The sequence below is a fragment of the Sturnus vulgaris genome, chromosome W (genome assembly GCF_052056855.1).
Source record: "Sturnus vulgaris isolate bStuVul1 chromosome W, bStuVul1.hap1, whole genome shotgun sequence".
Classification (NCBI taxonomy): Eukaryota; Metazoa; Chordata; class Aves; order Passeriformes; family Sturnidae; genus Sturnus; species Sturnus vulgaris.
In genome coordinates, this window is record NC_142282.1 from 31,064,300 (window position 1) to 31,069,504 (window position 5,205).

At 50.2% G+C, this 5,205-nt stretch overlaps 1 long non-coding RNA gene across 1 annotated transcript; it reads left to right on the forward strand.

Annotated features, from left to right (window-relative positions):
• The first annotated feature begins 1,055 nt into the window (after positions 1 to 1,055).
• Positions 1,056 to 4,599, forward strand: LOC148220097 (uncharacterized). The gene is made up of 2 exons (XR_015799023.1): positions 1,056 to 2,702; positions 2,943 to 4,599. It is a non-coding gene; the product is annotated as an uncharacterized LOC148220097 (long non-coding RNA).
• Positions 4,600 to 5,205: the final 606 nt, after the last annotated feature.

Sequence of the window (5,205 nt, forward strand, 5' to 3'; positions counted from 1 at the left end):
GTTCTGTTGGCCCTTGTTTAATTTGCACAAAATCTCCCTCTGGGTTCCCCCCTGGCTGAGTCAGAAGCAAGGCTTTGCAGGCAGCCCTCTTAATATCACTGAGCACTGCTCTAGGCAAATCTACTGCCTGGTCTTCAGTTCTATCATGTGGGGCTTCTCCTGCTAAATATGCCAGTGTAAACTGAGCATTGGGACCCCCAGCATATCCTTCAATTAATTGATTTAAAAACCTTTTCCACCTTCCTTCCCACAAAATTAATTGCGATTCCGTCAACAATGCTCCAGCAATACAACGGCAATCATGCGGTGTCAAATCCACACTGTTAAACATTCCTCTCAATAATTGCCTAAAATATGGTGAGCCCAATCCATCCTCCTTCAATACCTTCCTCAGCTCCTTAACGTCTTGATGATCTATTGGTTCCCATCTAGGGTTCGCTCCTCCTCTGCCGTATCTAACAGGCAGAGCTAATAACGGTTCAGTAGCTTAATGAAAATCTTTCTCTTTAATTGCTTGGTGCCTCATTGCTGTCCAATTTACAGAAACATGCTGTGGAGTCTTTGACTGGGAATCCTCAGGCTTAAAAACAGACGAACTTCTTTCCCCGTTTGAGTTTTCTGGCTTTGATGTTGGAACCTCTGATCTCCCTGGAACGGGACAATCAACTCCTCTCTTTTTCTCAACAGCCCACTGATCTTCCCTCTCACCCTCAATCACGCCGTCCTGCCCCTCCTCCCTCCAATTCCCCCTCTTCTTTGCCAACTCTGCTTCATCTATGGACACAGAAGGAGGGTTGTCCCATGCAGGCACAGAAACCGCAGCCCCGCGGCTACGCGGGGGGGGGAGGGGGGATCCCGATCTCCCGATCACATTGCCGGTCGGGCTGGGGGCGGGGACCGGCAATTCCGCCTCCGAGGGTGGGCGAGAAACCCGACGGGGGGCGGGAATTGGCGACTCCGCCTCCGAAGCTGGGCGAGAAACCCGACGGGGGGCGGGAACTGGCGGCTCCGCCTCCGTAGGTGCACAATGAACACAGCAACGTGGGGCGGGTTGGGGACGCGCAGGCGCAGAAGACGTTATGGCTGCCCGACGCAAAGGACTGACGTCATGCGGCAGCCCTTGTTCGAAAACTTCTGCGCGGTCCCGATAAGTATGCAGAGATGGAAAACCCACCGAATGCGCTCCCGAATCCAAACTCGCGGCATAAGGTATGAAAGCTGACTGAGTCATTTGTGGAAAAGGCGCGTAAAATGCAGCAAAGCCCGCATCGTCCCGGTGCAAGGTAGAAAAAACGGCGGGGCAGCTACCGTTAAAGGAAGCGGCCGGCACGGCAGGTACCTAGCACCGGAAGTCATGCCGTAAAAATCGCGCCGTGCTTCCAGCGCAGCCAAAGCTGGCGCTGCCGCTCGACTCAACCGCGGAGGGGAGGGAAACTGACAATCACCCGAATCCCCGACACCGGAACCCGGTACAGGATCCGCAGCTCTTTCGCCCTCGAAACTCCGTTCGGGGGCCGGTGGGACAGAACCAGGTCCCGCGCTAGTAAAACAGGGCTCACGGTGTAACAATCACGACGGCGAGACCCCGAGATCACGGTCAGGGCCATCCTCCCTAGCTGCAGGAGACCGCGGTGGGGTGGCTGCCCGAGATCGCGGTGGGGGGGCCTCGGTACCAGAATTTCCCTCAAAGGCTCGCAAGGGCATCACAGAAGGGAGAGGAAACCTCTGTATCGACAAGATTATGCATTAACAGAGAATCACTAACATACTTCCAAGTTGGTAACAGCAACGGGGCTGTCTTATCACCTCGAGTAACATCTTCAAAAAGCTTAACTCCTATCTGATCCCAATAAGAAGCACTTAAGGCAGAATCAAGATCTATATCAGGAAACACACTATGAGCATATACTAAAAGCTCTTTCAACTTTTTTTCAGAAACGTTAAAACCATGCTTTCTTAACAAGAATTTTAAGTAATCAAAGACATATTTCTGCTCTTTTGGCATATTATTTCGCATTTCACTAATTCTAAATGGCACTACTCTTCACCCCAAAGCTCACCTCAATATAAGACAGGCGATGAGAAGGTCCAGACACAGTCCCCTTCGTCCAGCTTTTAGGGGTGCTTGCTCCTCTCAGCAACCGGTGGGGTGTCCAGCCTTCTTCTTGCCACACTCAAATGAGGGTTCCAGGGAGGCCCAACAGTAGATATAAAGCCTTGCACAGCGAAGCAAAAGCATGGCACCAAACACGGGGCACCAAATGTGAGGTTGCAGGGGACCTCCGGGTGCCTCTTGTGCACCCACACTGTCAGGCTCCTTCTTCTTTTATGTAAAAAGCAAATCGGCTAATAGTAGATGTAAAGTTATTTATTGCAGAACCACATCAGTCTCAAATGCAGAGTCAAAGCTAACAAAGTCCATTGCAGGTTCTAGCTCAAAGTCCCAAACAGAAGCAGAAGCTCCCCATGGTCCCAGCAGGGCCGGAGGAGCCGGGCAGCTCCTATCTTCTTGGGTCTTGATTTCAGCGGCGAAAACCAAAGCAGAGCAAAAGCTGTGCCATAAAAGCAATGGCTAAAAGCAATGTCTCTTTCCAAGCCTCTTCTTTTATAGAAACTTACGAGCATACTAAGAAATAGAATCGGACCAGACTCGGACCAGTACTTCTTAACCTATTAGAATTCTAATTTCTTAACATGCTAAGGTACGTATAAATTACGTTCATGGCCTATCTTGTTCTAAATGAAAAATGTAAGCAATATTCTTAACTCTAACTCTATTATGTCTAAAGCTAAGTTCTTGGAGCCTCTAAGAAAACACTAGCATGTTTTTCAACCTTCCCTAGAACATGTACTACTTCTTAGGCATCTAAGACCTTTTGCTCACTAAAAGGAGTTAAAACTCATTCCGTTTACTTACTTATTTTCTTTCTCTTATGTTATAGCTTAAGTCTACACCTCTGCCTTATAAGTAAGAGGCCTAATATACTTCAATCCATCCAAAGGTTTCAACTCAATCCCTGCATTCTGATCTCTCCCTGAAGGATTCAGAGAAACTCCTGACTTACTGACTCCAACAGTGGAGCACACAAGCAGGGTACTCGTGCGGCTTCGATCACCGCCCTCACCCATGTCTGGTGCTGCTTTCACTCCCCGGCAGCCAGAAGCCGCTGAAGCGGCGCCACACAGCCAGCAGTGTGCCGGCAGCCAAACGCTCGAGAACGCTTCTTATGCCCAAGCCCGCCTAGGGCGTGCACCTTTGTTCTCAGAGCTCCCTGCAACAGTCTGCCACTCTCGCAGTTCGAATGGAAAAAGAAAGCTTTTCGCCTACGCCCTTCACAGAGATCTGTTACCAGGACGAGAATGTCCGGTGGCAGGAGCTCGCCCTTGCCGCGAGGAAGCTGCTATTAGCACCGCATTGCAGGGGCACTTCTCGCTCCTTGACTACGTGCTCAGCGCTCTCCGAACTCGCTGCTAGCTCCACGGTCCTTCTCAGCTGCCTGTAGCAGCGCTCACAGCACATAGAGCTTGGCATGGACCGAGGACCTGGAGGGACATATCTCAGATGAAAATGTGCCAGCAAAGGGACATGTTCTACATTGTCCCTACTCGTCATCCAGTTTGTGCTTCTGCTGTTTCTGCTGTTAGGAATCGCTCCTTGAAAGACGAGCGAGAGCGTCTTTCTGGGTGCATTGCACTGAGTGTGAGCTCGTTAGGGACTTTGCACTCGGAGCCAAGGCATCAGGGTGTGCTTGCCCGCAGAACTGAGAACAAGCTGTTGGGCAGAGCTGAAAGTGGCCGCTGGAGTTCAGCTTTGTCCGGACAGCAGAAGGCCAAGAAGGAAGCCGCAGGGCAACGGGCTTGGGAGCGCAGTGCAGTGAAGAGCACACGAGCAGCCAAAGAGCTCCTTCACAATCGCTTTCACTTCTCAGTGCTCTTGCTGCTTGGAAAAGTAGCACACAGCCGTTGCACGCCAGGGCAAAAGCTGGGGCAGTGCCCTTTCACACACCTTCGCTGTGGTGTACTCCATTGTTGGGGGTTGCATGCTTCCCTTTTCTTTCTGTGGAATTTCTCCCATTGTTATGCTAATTGGTACACCTTAAATTAATGTTCTCTCTCAGGGAGGTGGGTGGAGGGAGGGCTGGGGGTGAAACGGGAAAAAGGAAAGGCCGGACGGGGGTCCGGAGTGGGCTGGAAAACTCTCTCGTTTGGCTCGTGGAGGGAGTCGACGCCCCCTGCTCCTATCTGGCATCTCCCCTGCCACCCCAGCGCTGAGATCCCCGCTCCTTGCCGTTGGACATCCCTCTGCTGCTCTCCCACCTCACCCTACTACTTCCGGACACTCTGCTGAGCACCACGACCGACACCGTGAGGAGGGAGTCACTTTCCCCATCCCTCTCACCCCTGGGCCGCAGCCCTCTTCAACTGCGCGGGACCTGCCCTGCCCCCACAGCACCAATAACTGAGCACAGGGAGACGGCCTGCGGCCAAAAGGGACTGGAACTGAGTCATATTGTTATGGTCTGTTGTCAATTTTTATAGTTGTTGCTGATTTCCTGCCTTGTTAGATATCAGCAAAGAACTGTTATTCTTATCCCCACATCTCCTTCCTGAAAGCGTCTGATTTGGATCTAAAATAATTAAAAGGGAGGGGGTTGCATTCTGCATCTCAGGAAGGGGGCTCTTGCCTTTCTTTAGACCATACCTGTCTTTCAAACCAAGACAGAGACTCATTGCAAAAAGCCCACCCATCCAAACCATAAGCAGACAGTTTCTTCAGGAGAATGATGTGAGACTCATTGCAAAAAGGATCAGGGAGATGCCTAGGAAGAGTCTCAGGTAAATCCAGGAGACCAGAGTGGAAAACTATTCAGTTTTCCAATCAATTTGCTTAAAAAACTCTACAAAATCGTAAGAAAAAAAACAAACAAACAAACAAACAAAAAAAGCAGACCAAACAAACACACAAAAAAACCCAACCAATAATCCCCAAAGAGACAAAAAAGCCCCCAAAAAAGCCACCAAAAAAACCCACTCAAAACTGAAAAAAACCCCAAACCCAACACATGAAAAAAACAGGGTGAAGGTTTTTAGTAACTTTAAAAATAACAAAAGAAACAAAAGAAACAAAAAAACCCCAGAAATTCCCATTTCTAAAGGTGCTGTCCCAGCCTCTTCTCTCAGCAGGGAGTACATCCTGAAGTGGTG